Source organism: Monodon monoceros, unplaced genomic scaffold (assembly GCF_005190385.1).
Source record: "Monodon monoceros isolate NGI ecotype Baffin Bay Population unplaced genomic scaffold, NGI_Narwhal_1 Super_Scaffold_8, whole genome shotgun sequence".
In the NCBI taxonomy this organism is placed as follows: Eukaryota; Metazoa; Chordata; class Mammalia; order Artiodactyla; family Monodontidae; genus Monodon; species Monodon monoceros.
The window spans coordinates 30,860,084-30,884,180 of record NW_021703785.1 but is presented as its reverse complement, the minus strand read 5'-3'; positions in this window follow the sequence as shown (position 1 = coordinate 30,884,180).

Sequence of the window (24,097 nt, the reverse complement as noted above, 5' to 3'; positions counted from 1 at the left end):
AAACTTCCTTTCTGTGTTACGGGACTTCGGGAACTTACAAATCCTCTAGGCTGTCTTTCAGATAGATAAAACCTTCTGATTCCAGGAATGCTGGAAATGGACTGAAACCTTCTGATCTTATGAGCACAAAGAGATCTACCCTGGAGAGTCTTTTCCAAGGTCCACTCTGGCCTCAAAATGAATCACAAGGGCATGTTCCTGGTCCCTGTCTGTGCTCAGATCACATCCTAAAGTCTTCCCTGAAGCAATATCTTCCTTATGAGACAGAGTTTAAAAATTCTTGATTTTTTCTGCATGGTTACATCTCAGCGTGAGGATCAAAGAGTTTCCCTAGATCAAGCAGAACCCCAGGCAGATTCCTTCTGGGCCTCTCCGAAGGCCCACTTGACAACGAATGAGCCTGCTTTACTCCAAATGGATGCCCTTTCTGCTTCCAGCTGGGTGCTGGGAGACTTGGGAGCCCAAGTCAAATGAGCTAAGCCTGCCACACCAAAGCTCTGTGATAAAGGCCTGGGATTTCAGCGTTGACCAAGGCCCCCAAACCAAATAAATTCTGTATCAGAAGCCAGGTCATCTCCTGTTGTTCTCATTATTCTCCACCTTAGCCATCCTGTTTCTCTTTCTTGGAAATGTTTTCTCCCTCTATCAGTCCTTCTAAAGCACCTCTCATTCTCTCAATTCTAGAGCAGGACTCTGTACCCCTTCTTGTTGCCATATTGGCTCCCTGTTCGGAACGGATCGTGCAGAAAACAAAGCATAAGATGCTACTGATGTATGGAATTTCATCTATTAAGTCCCACGTGTCAGTACCAAGCACTGTACCCGAGCAATAATATGGAAAATTATGGTTAAAAAAAAAAGGAAAATGAGTCATTTAACATTATGCTGATTATACATTTTAAAATTTATATAAGGTTTACTTTATAATAAGAAATATTTGGGATTTCAGTTATTAAGTTGAGAGAAAAATGAGTTAACCATGGAACAAAAGAGAAGAGGATAATTTAATGTAAGGGGTGAGTATCTCAACAATTTAGGAAGTATGGTAGAGAGATGACAAGTTCTTTAGAAGAAAAGTGAATGAAAATTCAGTGGAAAGTGATGTGTAATTGATAAACTCAGCTGAAAGTAGAGTAGCTTTCAGACTAGAAAGTTGAGAAGTTTTTAATAAAAGAAAACATGCAACAGTACCCATCAGACATCAGTTTCTACAAAACAAGAAAAAAATATTTTTCCTGTTAGAAATTCTACAACACTTAACATTTTCTGCCATTCCTCATGGCTGAGGATAATTCCTTTCCACACTTTTATTTTAGAGGCTCTTCTCAGAGTCTGTGTCTATATGATCAGCGTTAAGGTGAAAGATGGCTAATCATCTGGATAATTCAATCAGTGTCTCTCCTAACACACTGTTAAACTCCTACCCTCCCCGGGGCTTTCTCCCCCGACTCATTCTCTTTTTCCCCGGTAGCACTCTTGAATTTTTTTTTAAAATCTTGAATTATCTGGATAGTTGTTTTCTGTAATTCATGTTACTTGAACATACATAGCTTGACTGGTATCAGTAAGAGTTCTTACGTTTGCAGAGGGTATCATGGAAAGAAAATAAAGAACTACATTTTCATTGGTTGTGCTGGTTACCCAGTTCAAATTTTTGAACTATTCCAAATTTTAAAATGGTGCTTACATATAAAAGTATCTGCACAGTCAGGTATTGGAATTGGCTTATTTATTTAGAGTTAACTTTTCTCCATTTAACTTCATATAACTATTAGGCTATTACAGGTCACTAATCTTCAGCTTTTTTTTCTTTTTAAATTGTTTCAACTTAATTAAAAATTGAGAAAAAATAGTGTGCTGCCCCACTCTCTCTCTCTCTCTCTCTCTCTCTCTCTCTCTCTCTCTCTCTCTCGGGTTTAAACTTTGTGAGGGCAGAACCTATATATTCTCTACTTAGAATAAACATTGAAACTTTATTCTTTGCTTACAGTTCTATGGGGCTCACTTAATAATATAAGTCAAATTCAGTTTGGATCCTTAAAAAGAAATCTTTTCCATCTCCCTGAAAACATCTTTCTAGTAAAACATGTTTGTTAAATGACTAGGATTCCCTTAACAAATAAAACACAACACTGTTCGCTGCTCTTTCCCTCTGAGGTGATGATAAATTGCTGAGGAGTTAAAAGCCTTCATACTAATAACAGAGGAAAATTGACTCAAAGATCCCATCATTTTGTTTACCAGCTGTCTTTACAATCCTATAATCACCCTAGCCCACATTAAAAAAATTGTTCAGAGATAGCAAAATAGAAGAGAAACAAATGATCTCTGCTGAAATTAGTTTAAGCAGGGGAACAGGCTGGAAAGAAAGATTTGATCCAGAAACTTACCTATATCTCAGGCATGGTATCCGGTGACCACACACTCGGTGCTGAAACACAACTCAGGAGCATTACATCATCATGACAAACTTTCATTGGCTGCAGAAACCCCAAGGATAAGACAGGCTTTTAAGGTGCTGAGTGAAAACCCCTGTTGGTTCTTTCTCAGGCTTTTGCCAAAATATTGACAGACAGACTTTTCCTAGTTAATGCTATCATGACTGAACTTACAAAACATTATTAACCATTTCTTAGGCTTGTTTGGCTCCACTTTAGTCACTAATTTTATATTTAACTCTAACCTGTTGGGAGATGTTTTTCTTTTAAAAATTAAAAAAAAATTTGTTTTGTTTTTCTTTAGCTTATTTTTATTGAAGGTGCTCTTGTTTCCCCTGTTAACTCTTTGAACTATCTTTCTTATTTTTAAACTATGTTTGACTCAGTAAATCCATTTTTTTCTCTATTACTTCTGTCCTTATTCTCTCTAGGCAAAAAGGGCCAGCACCCACAGATTCAAGAAAGCACAAGTGCTTTATTTATTCTGAGCAGTGTAGTTGGAACGAGTGCACAAAGCCCTTACTTCATCATTCATTTTCATCATTAGTGTTTTTCTGATTGAACTCTATGAGTTATTTGTGTCGTGCTTATTACCATGGTGATTTATAAACCAAAATCATGTGCGTAATTTGAGGATGTGAGGAGATTTCGGTGACTGAGAAAAAGTAATAGGGCGATGTTTAGAGTTCCTGCATCCCCTCTGCATCCATTTCTACTGCCTGAGGCAGAAACTTTTGATGTAGGGGAAGGTGATGTTTTTGTAAAAAGAGGAACGTTTTCACGATTAGATTTGTCATTCAGGAAATGACAATAATATCACATTACTAACGAGTGTCAACCTCTCTGTCTGTCTGCCTTTCTTTGTCTGTCAGTTTGTCTGTCTGTGTCTCTCTATCTCCTTCTCTTAAATTTAGGACTACAAACAAAGACCAGGATGATGACAAGTGTGACTGTCTTTTTAAGAATCTCGTGTCAGCTCTCCGTACAACTTGACTCTCTGGTCTCTTAAAGACAAGCAAATCCACACACAAAAAAATACCCGATAAATTCCCATAGGGAGGAACTGGGAAATCCATGTCTAGTGCAAAGCCTGCTCAGCTGGGATTGCCCTCCTAGTCCTTCCAGATCCCATTCTTAGCCATGTTCCTTGGAAAGAGGCTAATCGATCCATTGCAAGAGAAGGAGTGGCTGCTGAGAATATGATCTCCAGAGAGATTCCTTTATTATTATTTCTCAGACTCTGGTCTGGGAAGAATAACTAGTGATCATTTTCCCATTATGTACAGTAATACTGAGGATTCAAGGCCCTAGATTAGAGTTTTGAGAGATTTAGGAGCATTTTTAACAGTGATCAGAAAGGAGAGAGAGAGAAAGGAGAGAGAACCCTTTCTTATTTTGTCTCCGCTAAGGGGAGGGACATACCATTCAAGGGTTTCAACACCGAGTGTGTGATCACTGGGCACATGCCTGAGTTATAGGTCAGCTTCTGGATCAAATCTTTCCAGGATCTACAAGGTAAAAGAAGTCACGTACCCTCCCCTCAAGATGTTTCATACGCAGGAGGGGGAGACAACATTAATCCATAATTACTACTGAAGTCAGATAAAAATATGATATATATATATATATATATACACACACACACACACACACACACACACACACACACACACATTGGTGGGCATCTCAATGAGACTGGAAGATCCCAGGGGGCATTTGAACTGAATTTTTACAAAATAGAATTTAGCTAGCTGAAGAGAGAGAAAGAATTCTATTAAAAGAAAACAGAAAGGAAAGAAAAGGAGGAATGACTAGCATGGTTTGTTTGAGGGAAAGCATATAGTTTTCCATTATGGAAGGAAAGAGCCGTGTGGAAGATAAGGCTCGATCATAGATATGATCAAATCATGGAGGGCTTTGTGGGCTAAGCCAAGGGATATGGACTTTAACTTGAGCACCACTATAGGTCATTGAGGAACTGTCATCAGATTTGTGACTAAGCTCTATTAGTCTACTGGTAGCATAGGATGGGTGGGAATGGACTGGAACCGGGGATATGAGTTAGCCCGAGTTTCAGTTAGAATCTTGGCAGGAAAGAAATGGCACTTTCAAAGGCCTTAACTGTAGAGAGATTACTGAGGGACAGTTTACAAGGGTGTGAGCAGGGTTAAGGGAATTAACAAAGGATGGTGAAGCACCCGGGGAACCACAATGGTAGGAAGCTGTTCCTGACTTATTCCTATTACCAGAAGCTGAACCCAATGGGAAGCCACAGAGGAGGAAGCCTGGGAGTTGCAGTAAGTAGAGGTTAGCCTCTTGGGGCATAGAGGAGGGTAGAGAAATGGAGAGAAAGTATCTTGAGGTGGGAAGATGATGGGGAAAAAAAGTACCCAGCATGGCTGGCTAGCATAATAGTCCAGGACAGAAACAACCGAGACCTGAACTCAGGTAGTGGGGCTGGGGAAAAGTAAATAGATATGAGAAATTTTAAGGAGATAGACTCAACAGTACTGGCAAGTGGTAAGTGTGTGTGTGTGTGTGTGTGTGTGTGTGTGTGTGAGAGAGAGAGAGAGAGAGACTGAGAGTGTGAGCAAAGGGAAAATGGAAACCTCTAGGTAGGGCAATTTCTGGATTGCTTTCTGGTCCCGATAAATGGATGAATTGTTGTTTGTTGATTGATGAAAAAGATTTCATGGATATATGCTAGGTTTAGTCTAGCAAAAGTTACATTTGAATGCTCCTGGAATATCTAGACAGAAAAGACAATTATACCTCCATCTAAAGGTCAGAAGAGAAATCAAGGATAAAAGATGGGGCTGCACACTGGAAGATGTGGGTATCTGCATTGTTGTTGAGGCCATGAACGTGGATGAGATCATCCAATGAAAGAGTGAATATAATAATGTAAAGAGAAGGGAGCTGACTGTGAGCCTGAGGAACACTGACATTTAAGGGGCAGCTGGAGTGGAGGGGTCCAGAAAGGAAAAGAGAGAAAAAAATTGTTCAGACAGAAGAAAAATAAAACGTAGAGAAGAGTAGTGTTACAAAATATGGGGAAGAGAAGAGCTTCCAGAAGAAGGAGTGATCTACAGGATAATTCTGGAGAGATGTCAAGTGAAGTAAGGCTCATACAAATACCCATTAGTTTGAATGTAATATGGAGATCATTAGTAATGCTGGAAAGAACAAGTTTAGTACAGGGGTTCACATACTAACATGTGTTGTGAACTGTCACCTGATGGATGCACATGCTTCCTACTGATTGGAGCTATCTTATGAACAGCTCTAGAGAGATTAACATGAGATGAAAATCAGTGCTTGGGGACTGGAGTTCTCACTGAGCTTAGAGAGAGGAGTATTGGGGTTGTAAAGTGGTAAGGTGGAAGGATGGGTAGTTGTGGTAAAAGAACAGTTTGAACTTTATGGTTTTAAAGGTCACGCCAAGTGTACCAACTACGTGGCTTAAACAACAGAAATTTATTTCTCATAGTTATGGAGGCTAGAAGTCCAAGATCAAGGTGCTGTCTAAGATTCATGCAGGGTTGGTTTCTCCTGAGACCTGTCTCCTTGGCTTACAGATGCCACCTTCCCTCTATGTCCTCCCATGGCCTTTCCTTTGTAGGCTGGCATTTTTGGTGTCTCTTCCTTTTCTTATAAAGACACCAGTCCTACTGGATTAGGATCCACCCTTCTGACCTCATTTAAACTTAATTACCTCCTTAAGCCCTATCCCCAAATACAGTCACATTGGGGGTTAAAGCTTCAGCATACAAATTTTGGAGGGACACAATTCAGTCCATAATTCCTAGGCAGAGTGTGGGTTAGGGGAGTGAGCTGCTGAAATGGAGGGCGAGTGAATATCACCAGAATGGAGGTAACCCAACAACTCTTACCCTCACAATAATGCAACCCTACATTTTGTGAATGAACTTTTTGAATCATGTTCCAGTGGGAGTTTTACTGAATTTGAAAAACGAGGCTAGGAGAAAAAGCATAAGGACTGGTAGTAGTATAATTATATTTATCTATAAAACATGCAAGATACTTGTCTACAAATCTTGGAGATCAGCTAAACGTTTCACAATTTTTTTGTAGGACAGTTTGTGTAGGTCAAGTTGAAGAGTCTCCCTTTCTGTATATGTATGTGTGCGTATCTATCTATGTCTATCTATAATCTATCTATCTATCTATCTATCTATCTACCAACCACTCTCACATACATATATATTTTTGCCTCTGGAGAAGCGTGTTTGAAGGTGAATATAGTTGATATGGAAATTCATGTGGAATAGTCTAGAATGAAAATTCCACAGAAATTCACATACGATAGTCTATGTTTTCATACGGAATTATGAAATATGGAAGTTTTATATGTAAAAATTTAATTCTGTATATGGTTGGTATCACATGTTTAGCTTGTGCTTTTATGTATTTACAGTGCACTTATTTTCATAGCTGGTAAATGCCAGAAAAAACCAAATCAGGTATTACTTGTTAGTCTCATTTCTCTAAAGAGGAAACAGAGGCTCCAAAACCATACAATTAGCAAAAGATTAGCAAAACATTGGCAAGAAAGAATTAGCTGCCATTTTTCCTACCCTTTACATTAGCACATATTCAGTTATTTCTTTCTCTAAGCGAATGAAGTTGTTCTGAAGTTTCCTCATGAGACACATGTTCCCTAAGAGGCACGAACCAGTCATTTTAAAGTAAAGAGGCTATGGTACAAGTTAACTAACTTGTTAGTCTTCAACTCAGAAACAGGGCAAGGAACACTACCCAAATCTCTGGCTCCTGGTCCTATGAACGGGAACCTGGACCTTGGACGTGTCCCTTTACTGCCTAGGGCTCAGTTTGCTCCTCTGAAAGATGAGGGGTTTGGTACAATCTCTTCTTAATCTAAACTCCTATGTGCCCATAACCTTTGTTTTCCAAGAATTCTAGGGATGCACAGGGAGTCAACTCTGATCCATATATAATTTTTGAATCTGGAAGATATTACCCAGGCTACAGCATGGCGAGCACTGGAAACAGTAAATTCTGAAGACTGCTTTTGCATACAAGGGTGTCTGTGTATGTCAAAATGTATTGTGGAAAGTCTCAAAACAAGATTAATTGTATTTGACTTAATTCAAACACATATAGGTGAGAAAGCAATGGAATGCATTGATTAATCAAATATAATCATTGTCAAAGCTCAAATGTGATTAGAAACCACTGGAATAAGTTATTACACATAGATCAAAATAATCTATTTTTTTAAAGTGAGGAAAAATCGAGGTTACAGAAGCATTGATTGTGTAAATATGGAAGGAATAAATTTAGTTATACAAAATAAAAAGAGGTTTGAAATTTAGTAAATGCCAAAGGATCTTTGAAAAAGTAAATAAAAACTGAAGATCACATCACTAGATTATATCTCAAAGGTAGGGTAATGTCATGTAAAATAAGTTTCTCTAAAAATTCTTCAATTAGATTCTAGGTAACCTAACATAGTTAGGAAAATCCGAAAACACTCACAAGACATTAGTAACCAGTGTTTCTTGGCTCCAACTGTAATGGATATTGAGCAGTTCAAAGATAAGTTCTGAGGCGTAACATTTATGGCAATTTCTAAGTACAAACCTTCTTATTAGGCCAAGAATGTACATGCTTTAAAAGTCCCAAAAGAAAGAGGTTGGGGAAAAGAAGAAAAGAGAAAGGGCAATTATCAACCCAAGGAGATGTCTGGATTACCAAGGTTCTATTTAATGGAAAAACAAAACAAGGTAGATTTTTAAATTGATGAAAGAGAATTAAGAGCTCTATGCAATTTCATTTAAAATTCTGAAACTGGAACAAAAGTAAAGAAACAACCTTAGGACTGAAAAGTTTGGTTTATTAAAAATCCAACTTAAATATTTTTTCCCATTGCTGCAAAACATCTTTCTGATTGAAAAGGAAAATGATTTTTCTAAATATCATGAATTTAATTTTTTTCTGAATATTGAGTGTGCCAACCTTACTTTCCATTCTGTTTTCTGAATGAAAGTTCCAGGCTAGTAAAGAACAGTGATACCAATCATCCAGCTACCTCCATTGCTTTCATACACAAGTATGAATGTGGGAGTGCTTTCCTGTCTTTTTCACTACTCTATCACTTCTGTCCTATGGCAAACATGGTTTTTGAAAGTTAAAAAAACGTAATCTTAGAAGGCTCCAGGTGCTTTGGAATGTACCGAAAAAGAACTTGGGGAAAAAAGGAGGTCCCTTTTTGAATTCAAGGAAGGCTGGATCTTGAGACCCTTCGCAGTTAATTCCCAAATAGCATCTTCTGCAATTTCTCCTCTCACCTTGGAATCAGATGAATGATCGTTTATTCTTTCTAGGATCATGTAATTCATAAAGTTATATATATGCCACACTACGTATTATTCAAAATTACTCAAGATGTTTTAGACACTCAATCATCGCAATTTAAATTTTCTCTGTGAGTCTGACTTGGCATTCATGCTCTGTAGAGGAAGTCTTATGATCCTTAATTTTAGGATGAATATTTCAAAGCAGGCATTATTTACGGACTAAGTCCACAGGTTTCCCAGAAAGGTTTGCCTGCTTCCCTAACCGTGCCACAAAATGTACAGTTGTACCTTTCAGATATGGTTAACTACACATGTATTTTAGTTTCAGCTGTAGGTCCAACATGCATGAGAGAAGAAAGCATCCTCTGAGCTTTGAGTTTCAGTAGCAGCAGGGATGCACATAAAATTGAGATTTGTTCTTACCTCGGGATTATCTCTCACTGGTAACTAACGGACACTTTTGGTCATAGAGAAATCAAGGCATTACTTATATGGTGTGGTCTGTTTATCTACTGCAGATATATTCAGAGAGTTCATTTCTAATGTTCACTTCTTTTGTCAGGAAGGAATTTCTGTCATTTATTTGAGAATGCAGTACTTTCCTTGCCCACTACACATCAACCAAACGCCACATTCTCCCTCACACAGCATCCATCAAACAACAGTCATCAAGGAAAGAGAGAGAGGAGGGGGAATAAAAGAAACCTCCCACATAACTGACAGTCTGCTCAGACAAAGCTCATGCAGCATTAGACAGTCATATTAGAAGGCATTAATATAAACACAGGCAGGAAGGGTAGTGCTAACACTCCTTTTCCCTACTAATAACTAGAAATAATCTGTAATTTAAAGCTATATATTAATAGACTATGGCCTATTTGTTTAGTGAACATAATAAATGCAGCACTTGCTATACATATTATAAATAAATACATCAAAGAAATGCTTGACCTGGAAGAAAACACGGCATATACATGATCTCAGAGTTTACCAGGAGGTATGTTAGCTTACTGTCCTATTAACTCATTTGTTTGTCTGTTTATTTATTCAGTTATACCAAAACACTAATGAGCAAAGTAGTTTAATGGGATGGCTAATTAGATGAGGTACAGATTAGACTTATGACATTTAGAAGTCCATACAATTATGACTTTATAGTTACTGACTATAGGAAATGCACTGAGCCCCACTGGAGCCAAAGCAATAACCTAGAAAGAGTTTGTTTTCTGCTAGAACTATATCCTGTGATTCCCTTTTTGGTAACTGCAGTTAGACATTGGCTGCAATAGACAACTGGTCATACTCAACTTTATTATACTAAGACAAAGTTTATATTTGATTCAGTATTCTATCTACATGGTAATGCAGATACTAGAGTTGCATCAGATTCCTATTATATCTGGTATAGCTTTAAACCATGGTGCAAAGCTATATGGTTTCTCCTTGCTAATTTAGTTCTATAAGACTGACTAGGGTTCTGTAGTAGTTGCTTTGATGTTGGTAATGGAGGATGATGCATTTGACTGCCTAAAAAGAGTACATCTATCTGGAATGTATTTAATATGAGATTCCAAGAAGTTAAAGATGATAAAGATGAGAAGGACTGGATGTCAAGTTATGAAAGATAATTCAATTGTCATAATAAGTTAACTGAATTATTATTTAATTTCATTAACAAATATAATTTAATTATTATAAAAATTTAATGACGTACACAATCATATTTGCTTAGTAGGGTCAGAGTTATTTGAAAGCAAAATATCTGCATGGAAAAAATCTTTACCTGATCCACAGTGTATTAACTTGTGTGTTACCTGGTTTAGCATAATTGAAGGAAAATGAACATTTATTGAATACCTACTATGATCTAGCTATATACTGGGTGCTGTGCTTTAGTGCACTTAATGCTCTTTTCGACACTGATAAGTAAAAAGGAAATGCAAGTTGATTATCATCGAGGAGACAGGTTTACTCAGGTCTGTTTTGCTAAATCTACACAGTAACACTTCTCCATTTGAATACACCAAAAGCCACTTTAAAAATCATTAAGTTGGCTAAAAGCTATAACAAAAATGAATGCTTCTCTTTTTATTGCCTATTTTTGAATATTTTCAGCAGTAATGATTAGAAGCTGAAAACAGCTAAATGGTTGAACGTATATAATTTGCTTCTTCTTAGAGAGCATGTTTCATCTCATGACTTCCCAAACTAATTACGATACTAGATTTATCTATTAATTTCCAAAAGAAAGTAAATACAGTCATGGTGAGAGTACATAAATACCAACCTACTTGGTCCTAAAGGAGCTAGTGCCCAACATACAAAGCATTTCATACTCACTACCAATTCAGGAGCCAGGAAGTCTTCAAGCAGTGACTCTCCTGACAGCTTCTAAGCTCTCTAGCAGATTCCTCCCAGACAACTCAGAGTCTTCTTTTCTCCTAGGTTCGCTAGGAACCTATTTTGCTTTTAAAAAATTTTTCCAATCACCTCTTTTCATTTTTATAACCTCACAATTAACTCATTAAAGCCACTACTCTAGATTTATTATATGTTTGTTGATGGGTATCTTTATTTTACCTGTATTATTGACTGATTTATTGGCTGATTAACTTACTCAACACACAACTATAGAGTGCTAACCATGTGTAAGGCTCTAACCTGGATGTTCTAGGAAAAAGAGAGATGACTGTTAATTGATGCTTGACTTCGAGAGGGTTAGTTACTATCTAATGAGCAAGGTAAGCATAGGAAGAATAAACTGTAATTCATATCAGAGTTAGATTAAGATACATGTTATGGGAGGAATGAGTGATTAACTTCTTCCTGCGGGAGCAAATCATATCATTTCTTGGCTCAAAGCCTTCAGTGGTTCCCTACTCTCCTTAGGCTTACACAATCTATATCCAACATTCATTTATTCAATGATGACTTAATTTTAAGTCTTCCAACCTTATCTAATCATTAGTCTTCAGTGCTCAATGCACCCTTAATATATTCATCATAGTCTTGCTAAAACTACCTCCTCCAGAGAGTGTTCCTTGACCAGACCCATCTACAAGGCTTTCTTTCTCTTGGCAACTTGTACAATTTAGTATAATCGTTTAATGCATTGGATTAATAAATGCTTTCTTTCAAGTACTTAAGCGCGATTTGTTCCCCATCACATTTCAAACCTCCCAGGAAGAGATCAAGTCCAAGTTTCTTTGAGTTCTTTATAGTATCTCATGTTATATATGATAGAGAGCCAATAAATATTTGTGGACTGATCTATCTCAGAGAGCATGTTTGGTTCACTGCTTTTACCTTTGCTCAGAGGTTCCCTGTAGAAGTAGTTCTTGAGGATGATTACATTGCTGAAGTTAAAATGCAGTAATATTATCCATTATAATGATTGGTATATGCATTTTTTTCTAATTTGGCTGTAGTATCTCTTTAAGATCAAATTTTCATCATTGAGATTATACTGTCATTGAAAATAAGAAATAAAATCCAATTTACCATCAACTTACCATAAAATACCTAACCAATATGTGAAAAGAACTTGGCCAGTTTAAAAAACAAAACTAAACAAAAAATATATTCAATGCAGTATAACATACACACTGCACATTGTGATAATTGCACAAATCACAAGACTATAGCTTGATGAATAACCACCACACAGATCAAGAAACAGCATAGTCCCAGTACTTCAAAAGTTCCCTCCTACTTCCCTCTATTGTCATACAGTTTTCCAATTTGCATTCCCTCCAGCAGCATACAAAATTTCCAGTTCTTCCATATCTTCAGTACTGCTTAGTTTTGTTAAGCTTCTTAATTTTGGCTCTTTAAATTTGGTTTTATTTGGATGTGTAGTGTTATCTTTTATTTTTCATTTCTTGGTGACTAATGAGATTAGCATGTTGCTCTATGTTTACTGGCCATTTGTATATCCTCCTTCATGAAGTGTCTTAGACTTTTGCTCATGGTTCTATTGAGGAGTCCTTTATATATTTAGCATACGTGTCACTCGTTTATAAGCGTTTCCGACACTATTTTCTCCCAATCTGTGGCTAACCTCTTAAAATTTCTTGAAGATTTCTTCTGATAAACAGAATTTCTTAGTTTCAATTTATGTTAATAAGTTTTTTAGTTCTGTTTAGGAAATCTTTGCCTATTGCAAAGTTTTGAAGACATTCTCTTGCCTTATGGTTTCACCATTAACACTTAGATCAATAATCCATCTGGAATTGACTTTTGCATGGGGTCTTAGTTAGGAGTCAATGTTCAGTTGATTCCATATGATTACCCAGTTAACTCAGGATCATTTACTGAAAAGTCCATCCTTTCCCAGGATCATTTTTTTGCAGTACCATTTTTGTTATGTCAAGTGTTCTTATATGTCTGGGTTTGTTTCTGGATTTTCTCTTTTGTTCTATTTCTGAAATTTCTCTTCTGGACCTTCTCTATCCTTGCACTAATACTCCACTGTCTTAATTAGCACAGCTTTATTATAAAACCTTTAAAATCCTCCACCATTTTTCTTAAGATTATCTCAGTTATTCTTGGTCATTTAGATGAAGCTTATACATTTCCATAAAATATAATCTGAGGGGGCTTCCCTGGTGGCGCAGTGGTTGAGAGTCCGCCTGCCGATGCAGGGGACACGGGTTCGTGCCCCGGTCCGGGAAGATCCCACGTGCCACGGAGCAGTTGGGCCCGTGAGCCATGGCCGCTGAGCCTGCGCGTCCGGAGCCTGTGCTCCGCAACAGGAGAGGCCGCAACAGTGAGAGGCCAGTGTACCGCAAAAACAAAAAAAACAAAAAACAAACAAACAAAAAAAACTATATATATATATATATATATATATATATATAATCTGAGGACTTTCTTTTTGGAGACGGGTTGAAATGATCAATTTGGAGAGGATTCAGTGTTCCAAATTGTGAAAAGTTATTTAGGTCTTGTTTAATTTCTCCTAAAAATGTTATGTAGTCTTTGTGTAGAGATTGTGCTAGTTTTTAAAATTACATTTATTATCACATTTTATGTGTCATGTTGCTATAGTAAATGTGATTTCTTAAATTGATTTTATACTTATTTTTTGCTGTTATAGAAATATAAAATTGCTTTGAAACATAATATTGGCCTTGTATCTAGTGACCTTGCTAAATGCAATTATTAATTCCAAGGGAATGCCAGTGGTTAGGAGGCAGGCCAATGAGGAAGGCAACATGAAACATGAAGGCAAAGACCAGAAGTAAGTACCAGGTCAGCCATCTCCGGAAGTCTCTTAAAAAAGAAAGGAGATTAGATGAGTTGGAACAAAGCCTTAACATAAACACAATTTGGGGTTGGATGAATTTCATTTCATAATAAAAACATGATTAATCTACTTGGGAAAGCTTGAAGTTGGAAAACTTACACAGAGCTAGAACTTGGAGATGTGCTTTCTTGGAAATTCGACAAAATAATGGCCAGGCAAAACGTTTTATTCCAACTGTCTTGAATCACATCTGCATCTCATATGGTATAATCTTACCCTCTGTATTGGCCTATGTCTTTGACAACATGTGTACCTGTTAGTTTAGATTACAGTGATAGAATTAATAAAAGCCACCATTTATTCATGTTTTCTCTCTTGTCAGATACTTTGAGTGAATCATCATATACATTATATCCATTCCTTTAATAAGCTCAAAATCCTTCAGGATAGATGTGATTATTTTAAGCTTATAAACACAATATATTTGTAGGAGCTCTTTAGTTCCAAGAAAGAGAAACCTTATTTGAAAATGTTTAAGCAAAAGCTCAATTTGTAGGGGGAAGTATGCCGGGTCATCTCAGAATAAACCAGCTGTGAGACTGCAGCTGAGCTTTGCAGACAGCTGGATAGAATTAGATCTCAAGGCCATCAGGATACTGTCTATCATTGCTGCTCTGCTTGTGGACTTTGAGTTTCTCTCTCTCTCTCTCTCTCCTGTTTATTACTGGTTTTCTCTACATGATAGGAAATATTATTGCTAATGGCTCCTGAGTTTTACATCTTTCAGCATAACTACTCTTCTCTTGGTCCCAACTCAAAAGAAAAATGCCCAGGAAGAGAGTCATTAGCTCAGCTTTGGCCAGGTACCCACAAGTGACATGTGGCAGGGTCATACAATATAATGTTGAACTATATGAAATTACCAGTATTTGCTTAAGAATGGCAATTTCATCATTCAATCTAATAATTATAGTTAATAGTAATAATAATATAGTTGAGTGCCTACTATGTGCCAAGCATTGTTCTAAGCACTTTACAGATATTTACTCATTTACATTTGCAACAACCTTAAAAGTTAGATGCTATAATCATCTTCATTTTATAGATGAGGAAACTAAAGCACAGGGAGTTTAACTAACTTGTCCATGATCACATAAGTGTAAATACCAGGATTTTGACCCAAGCATTCTGGTTCCAGAGTTTATTACATGACATGGTAGTAACTGAAAACATTATATAGAATTGGGGAAAGATATTACCTTGAGGTTGGAGGTCAGGGGTATATGTCATAGACTCAGTCCCACTGTTGTCTACTGCACCAATATCTTGACAAGGAAATGGAGGCCCAAAGAGGAGGGTAATGAAATCTTGTAAGACCACACTGCTAATAAATGGCAGGATTGACACTGGAACTAGAGTCTGTCTGGGACCATTACATGATGCTCCCTATTAAATCATTGGTTTTTGAGAAGAATGATAAACTTCATATTATACTACAATAAGTACACTATAAATCAGCTTCTTGTATGTAGAACATTCTTCTGGGTACTAATATGTAAGGAATTACAAGACTTAGTTTTCATTTTCTATTTGGGAGTAAAAATATATGCATTTTGAATGCATTCTTTATTAAGTTGAATGTGTCCTGTTAAGAGGAATGCATTGGATGTTACTTGTTAAGTAGGAATGCCACCTGTGTGTCTCCCTCAGAAATGATTATATGTGTGTGGGGTCTTTTTGTAGATTCCCCCTTCTCACTGCTGACATGAAAATGGGCTGTGAGATACTTTTGCATTGTTGAGAACTGATGAGGCCTTCTTAGATTAATCAGATTTGTATTTGCTGCTCTGAGGGTCCCTGTGGAACTGAGGGAGACCAGGGAAGCTGGACTTTCCCTGTGGATTCACTATTGTATCCTGAGCTAAGTAAAAGTGAAAGTCTTCTTTTGTATTTAAGTAAACAGAGGAAAAGTGGTTTGTGTGTGGAAGTTGAATTGTGCAATATCAAAACAAAACCAGACCATAAAACAAGGCTGGCAACATGTCTCTTACATACCCTACTCTCACCCATAACTTCTTATGCTGTAATTGCCTTATTAAATGAGATGACATTAATTATCTCTGTTTTTCTGCAGTTTTACTATGATGTATCTAAATATGGATATCTTTTCATTTATCCTGTAGGTGATTTCTTGGGATTCTTGGCTCTGTGAATTGACGTTTCTCCTTAGTTCTGGGAATTAAGTATATCTTTCAATAATGCCTTTATTTCATTCTCTCAGACCTATCCTTCTGCTCACTACATTGTCTATTTGTTTACTTTCTGAATAATTCTTTATTATCTATTTTTCAGTACATGAATTCTCTCTTCAGCTATGTCTAACCTATGCAAAATCTCTCCATTCAGTTCTCAATTTCAGATTTTTGGGGCTGAAATTGGGGCCTGGTTTATCATAGGTCCAGATTTGGGGCCCTAGGCTTTGACAGCTCCAATAGTCTGCAAAAGCGCAACTCTGTTTTGATGATCTTCCCCTCCCCCACCCTGCCAAATTAACAAATAACCTTAGGTTAAAGAAACATTGAGTGCTTAGCTTATCTTTCTGTTTCTCAATTCTGTAGGTTTTGATCAGAAAATTCTTCACCATCTTGTTAGATTTTGTTGTTTTGGAGAAATTAAAAAATATTTTATCCAGAATTTTTAGTTTCCTCAATGAGAGAGACTATTATAATTACTGAGTTCTTCCTTACTGAAAATGGAAGTCTCAACATTTGTCTTTGATTAGTTTATTTTTAGTTGAGTAATTTAATAAATTAATAAATAAATTAATAATATGGGTTGATGTTTAGAACCAAAGAGGACAATATTCTGCTTTTTACTGTGGCCTCTGAAGGGCTCAGCAATACTGACCTGCTATGCCATTTTACTTCACAGAAAGTGCTGATTTTACTCTGTGAGTTGTTGCATTGTCAAGTGTGTACAGGTCCTTAGAGGTGGTTATGGACCTCCTTTCACATACACTGTGAGAATCGTGATTAGATGGGGCTATGCAGATATAGGCTTTATTTCAGTGAGCTTCCCTGGCCTCATGTCCAGAGGACTGTGGTGAAAGCTGATCTGGACATTAAAGATCAGTGTTTATTAGCTAGATAAGGGAATATTTATAAGGGTGTAGGAGTGCTATTTAACTTATCTGTTGAAGTAGTGGCTCTCTCTCTCAGCTGGTTTGTAATTGAACCTTTTATTCTAGGGAATTTGGGGGTCCTCAGTATAACCTTACCACTATAATTACATGTTCTTGCAACCAATTGTGTTAGAAGTAGATATTCTGCTATGAGCTGTTACTTTTTCTTTGAGTAACAATGGAAAACATATAAGTAGCAGTTAACTATGTGCCAGAATCTTTTCTAAAATCTTTATTAAATAGTTTTTTCTTCACAGGAACACATAAGGACATGAGGTATTGATAAAATTGTACCACCAGAGAGTAACAGAGAATAAGAGATCCCAGACAATCTTGGTCTAGAGTTCAAGCTCTGTCTGTTCTATTATAATATCAAGAGTATAATAATAATAACAAGAAACACCATTCAGACACTTAGGAACACAATCTCATGCCTGGGAGAAAGGAAGATTATTCCTCTCTACTAGATCTCCAGTTTTAAAAGTGGAAGATAAAAATAAAGGAAAGAGAAACTTGAAAGAAAAATAAAGACACATGTCTTGGAAGTGAGTTGTCAGATAAGCAATGAGATGATTTTTCCAGAGCATAAAGCAAGTGTCACAGCTGTGTTTTAAGTTGGTATTTTCACTAGAGTTTGGTCATATGTCTATATAAGAACAATGTCAAATAAAAGCTAGAGAATCACTCATTTTTACAAGGTGACTACTGTGTGTAAGCACTTCTGAGGGATCTATGATTTACACACTTTTCAATCACAGATAAATACAGAGCAGCTCTCAATGTAGCCAAGAACAGTCTCTTCATGTGGCTCCCTGCCAAAGCATGCTCAGCTTCCCTTCTCTGACTGCTGTCCACGTTGCTGCCCGCCCATAGAGAATATGAGGGTTTTGTGGCCTTTTGGGTCTCCTAGTGGAAAATTTCTACAAACTAAGCAGATAGAAAGTTAGCACAAAGCGGACGATTTGCAAACAGACACCACTCCGTGCCAAAGGCCCTCAGATTATAAAAAGCAGCAGACCCCTATGGTGTGAACCTCCTTGCTTCATACCATAAACGGCAACTGTTTTTAAAACCTAAAGGGGTTGTGATGACTGAGTATCAATACTGTTTGTCTTTATCCTTGATGCAAAAGTGATAAAAGGAAATGATTTCAAACCAGCCAAGGAATGATTTAAAGAAGCTCGATGCCGCATCAAAGGGCATCACAAAACACGAACAGCATCATTTCATTGCTGAGAATGGAAAATCTATTGAAATTTTTGTAAGGATATGTGTGTGTCTCTGTGTGTGCACTCTTTGACATAATTAAGGATGAGTCCATGTATAACTTGCTGAAAGACAAAATTTTTCTCTTATTCAGTGTGAAGGATTATGGCTGTGTCTGTGTGTTTAAAAGATGATCTAAAAATGTTCAATATTGTCTTTTTTTTCTTTTTTTAAAGCTGGGTTCACGGAAGTTTTATATTGTCATAATCTGAATCTGTTCTGATTAAGGTGACAGTTCGGTGACTGCTTATAGACATGACAGATCACTCCACTTGTCTTTTTAGGCAGAAGAGGCTTTCAAGTGTTCTTGGGGTTCCTGCAAGGAGCTAAAAAAACACAGAATCTATGATATATATATACACACACACACATAACATACATATATATGTATATAGCCATGCTGTGCAGCTTGCGGGATCTCAGTTCCCCGACCAGGGATTGAACCTGGGCCCTGGCAGTGAAAGCACCGAGTCCTAACCACTGGGCCGCCAGGGAATTTCCAACTGTGATATTTTACTATTATCCTTACTTAAGATTATGTACTTTGAAACGAACATGGTTTTTTCCCTAAAACTGCCACATAAATGGGGCTTACATTCAATCAGGTTAATGAAATACAACATCCATAAAACATGACACAGCTTTAGGAGCTAACATTTGAATGTAATATTTGTAACTTATTACAATAGGTAGGATAGATATGGTGTTAACCTCATTTTAGGTGACTTATTTAGATAACAAATGCAGATCGAGTCTTTAAATTTGTTTTCTATATATTGTTAAAAATATAAGTAAATTTGATATGTTCTTGGGTCAGTTGAGTTAGTCTAGGTTATGCTCTGGTAAAAGACAATCCGAGATCTTATTGGCTTTCAGCCACAAAGATTTATTTCTTATGCACGCAACTTCCCAGTCAGGACTTGATTGAAGACCCTGGTTCATGTGTCCTCACTCCAGGACCCAGGCTGATGGAGCAGACCCTGTTTTGAAGGTTGTTGTTTGCCGTTCTTTGGTGGGAAAAAAGTGTAGTGAATTCTGCTCTAATTCTTTTTTTGGGGGGCCGCTCCACGCGGCATGTGGGATCTTAGTTTCCCAACCAGGGATTGAACCCATGCCCCCTGCAATGGAAGCATGGAGTCTTAACCCCTGGACCGCCAGGGAAGTCCCTGTACTAATTCTTAAAGCTTCCAACTGGAGGTGACACACATCACTCCAACAGGTCACATGGGGAGAAAGCAAGCTCAGTCCTACCGTGTGCTCTGAAGGAGAACCAGAAATATTTAGTAAATTGCACTAATGATCACCATGATCTCCAGTCCCTCGAAATAGTAAAAACTGATAAAGCAAATCCAGTATGTAAATCAGCATATCAGGGAAAGCGATCCAGGGGGCAAACAGAGCCTCATCAAAAGTTTTCTCAGCTCCCTTTTGCAGCAAACCTCCTTATGAGTTACTACACTTAATTGTCTTCAATTTGTCCTTACTCACTCTCTCAGCAACCCACTCGAATCCTATTATTTTCTTTTAATATTCACTCTTCTGGAACCACAAGATCCTTTTTACCTCTATGAACCTTCACTTTAGGACTCCCCCCAACCCTGCTGACATACCCACTGATTTACACGGAGGCTGAGGATCTATCTGGAAACTACCCCGCACCACTGTTGAACTCTGATGTTTGGACGTATGCAGTTCTGGCTAATGGGTCGGGATGAACCTAGTGGAAATGCAATTTCAGGGAGAAAAAAAATGGAAGCCACTAAGAGTTAAATGAAGACGGCATTAAATGCAGTAAGCTAGACTGAACAACAAACCTGAGTGTCAGAGAAATGTTTTGGGTATTAGTGCAAGGCAGGTGATTGGGAAGTACATTCCAGTCCAGCCACCATGACACATCATGCATCCTGAGAGTAAGGCGTGTGTGTGTGATAAAGGTCTGTAACATGTGGTGGCTGGAGCAGCATGCTGTGGAAATCTTGCAGTGGCACAGAGGTCATGCTCCGGTTCCCTGACATTGGGTTTCATTGTTACCTGGGTGGCAGCTCTGGAAATGGGAGAAGAGGTTTGGACTTGGAGTAACACTTCTGGGAGCTCTCAAGCTTGGGGATGCAGAGTCCTGACTCAGCTAGCGATTGTTGGGGGTGGGTGATTAAGTAGCATCCTTAACCACTGACATTTTGAGGTTTAAGAAATATTCTTCAAGAAGACCGCAATGAAGCAGCCGCATAGCACAGGGAGATCAGCTCGGTGCTTTGTGACCACCTAGAGGGGTGGGATAGGGAGGGTGGGAAGGAGATGCAAGAGGTAGGGGATATGGGGATATATGTATACGTATAGCTGATTCACTTTGTTATACAGCAGAAACTAACACACCATTGTAAAGCAATTTTACTCCAATAAAGATGTTAAAAAAAAAGAAGAAGAAAAAAAAGAAAGAAGACCCCAACTGAGAACAATAACCAAGAGTAAAACGTGGAACCCTGGGGTGGAGTTGCACACTGCCTTTGGGCTCAGCAGGGTTGCAGCTTGTCTGTAGTCGTAGCCATCAGGATCCAACATGGTCGCTCCTTTCTTTAGAACCTGGGGGTCTTCATCCTTTCCAAGGCTTCAGCTTTTTGTGATCAGTCTTTCAGCACCCAAGTGCCATACTATCTCACCAGAGATTCTTATCTTCGGCGTGGGCTCTCACCCCTTGTAGAACCACAGCCACTTGCCTACCTTACCCATGTCCTAGTCACAGGAAAACTAACTCTCCTTTCCTTTTTAATCATTCCCCATGTACCCACTTTGTACTTAAAAACATCAACTTTATTTTCATTCAGCGTAACCTTCTAGTATCCACGGGAGAACCCTCAATGACCTTAATCATTCGGTTCTGCCTATTTCGGGGAAGGTATGCATGGTATCGATACTTTGGGTACTCAAGAAGGAAATCATCTCTAAACAGAGCTGATATTATTATAGACAGCTTGATAATAGGTCATAGAGATACAGAGTGGTAAATGCTGAAGTATTAAAAAGACTGGGTGTTAAACTTTAGAATAAATTAAGGTTTTGTGCTAAACTCGCTAAAGCACGGTGAATTGAAAAGTCTTTGTAGCAATTCTCCGGAAGAAAATTGCCCCAGGTAGATTTTAAAAAACAATATGTAGGACATCTTTTATTTTACTTAATACAACCGCCCAAATTCTTCCTGCTTCTCTTTCCCTCCTTTTTGTTTCCTTCCTTCTCCTTCCCTTCACTTCCTTTTCCTTCTCTTCCTTCCTTCTCTGTACCTTCTTGCTTTTCTTCCTTTCTTTCTACACTTCTGACCCTGGAATTCCAGAAGATAAACTTCCTTGGACTTTTTAAAAAATAAGCTCATACAGTGCTTTAAAATACCCCTTAGTCTCCTGGATGATTTTTACTTTTTCCTTTAAATTCTTCCGTTCTATTCCTTCTTATTCTCTGTTGATCTTTGAGAATTCACATAAGATTTCTTACATTTTTAGTTGTTTCGCACTTGCCAAATAACTACTCTTTTCGTTTTAAAAAATGGTGCATTTTGAAACTTTTTTTGGTCATATTTAAGAACCCCAGAATAAATTTTAATGATTATTTCACTTAGAGTATTCTGGTTAAATAGAAATAAATGTGCAAAAGTGACAACAAACTCTTCCAAGTCTAGAAAAGACTATCCTTTTACAGCAAGGAAAGAGCTCTCATTTCTAGGGCATGTAAGATACTGGTGTATTGTATCTGAGGATCACTGTGTCCACTGGAGTGTGTTGTCGAGAATCTTCAATACTCCTATCTCTCTAGCTTATTCTTGTGTTTAGACTCATTTAGACACCATTAAAGAACAAATGTGTTTCCTCTTCTAGGACAAAGGCAATCAGCCTGGTCTGAAGCTTGAGTTTACATGACCATGAGATCAAGTAGAGCAGAAACAAGTGTAATTAAGCTCATAGTTCTCAGTACATGGGTCTTTGTGATTCTTTGATTAGATCCACCCAAAGGCAAATATATTTTGAGCATTGTTTGAAATATACAATGTAGAGCAAAATTAAATAGATGTAAATCTCACTGAGTCATAAACTCCCAATTTAGCAAACTCCATGGAAAGCTGGCTACTCACAAAAGACTACTTGAGAGTTAAATCTTTGCACTTTTGATCCTTGACATGGGTGTCCAGTTTACAAAAACAAGGTCAACCTGTGGATTAATTCATTTAATTGTTCTACAAATATTAAGCCACTATATTAGTTTTGTATTGCTGCTGTAACAAATTACCACAAATGTACAGGCTTAAAACAGCATAAAAATGTGATCTTACAGTTCAGTAATTCAGGAGTCAGACACGGGTCACACTGAGCTAAAATCAAGGTGTCAGCAAGACTATGATCCTTTCTGGAGACTCTAGGGGAGAATCTATTTCCTTGTTTCTTCCAGCTGCTTCTTTTTTTTTTTTGGCTGTGTTGGGTCTTTGTTGCTGTGCGTGGGCTTCCTCTAGTTGTGGCGAGCAGGGGCTACTCTTCGTGGTGGTGCATGGGCTTCTCATTGTGGTGGCTTCTTCTCTTGTTGCAGAGCGCAGGCTCTAGGCGCCTAGGCCTCAGTAGTTGCAGCATGCCGGCTTCAGTAGTTGCAGCACGTGGGCTCAATGGTTGTGGCACACGGGCTTAATTGCTCTGCAGCCTGTGATATCTTCCCAGACCAGGGGTAGAACCTGTGTCCTCTGCATCCGTAGGAGGATTCTTAACCACAGCACCACCAGGGAAGTCCTTCTTCCAGCTTCTTGAGGCCACTGCATTCCTTGGCTTTAGACTCCCACCTTCCTTCAGATTCAAAGCCAGAAATGTTGCATCTCCCTTAAACACTTTTTTTGTCTTCATCTGTCCCTCAGAACAAATCCTGGAAAGGCTCTTCACTTTTAAGAGTCACGTGATTAAACTGGGTCCACCTGGATAATCTAGGATAATCTCCCCATCTCAAGGTCCATACATTTAATCACATCTGCAAAGTCCCTTTTACCACGTAAAGTAACATATTACACAGTGATATATCTGTGATGATTACATAGCAATCATTTAGGTAACATACCCATCAATGGACAGGGTTAAATTGAGCAGTGTGAATAAAGACCATTGTTAGGAGGTAGGCACACCTGGGTTCCAATTCTGGGTCTATTACTTAATGGAGAAAAATTTGGGACCCAACTAATCTTGTCGAGCCCCAATTTCTTCAACGGTAAAATGGGGGATAATAATAGCTCTTGAATGACTGCTATTAGGGATTAAATGGAATTGTGTATGCGAAACTCATAATAGGCACAGAGTAAGAGCTCAAGAAATACCATTTCTCTTCTCTAAAGATGGTGTATCTTTCCATGAAATTTGGAAGCATAACTCCAGGGTCGAACAACAGAGCTGTTTCCAGTCGGTCTTATTAGAGACATAAAGAAAATCTCCCTGACTTTAACTTATCTTTTGTCACATTTCCTGAAACTTCAGAACCAGAAATATATTCTTTTGGGTTATGTGGTTGGGTTTGCTTTCCAAATGTGCACATTAAATATACAGTTGTTATCAAGGAGGATGCAGCACGAAGCTGTTATAAGTAATTGCCACTGGAATGTGTCTGTCAA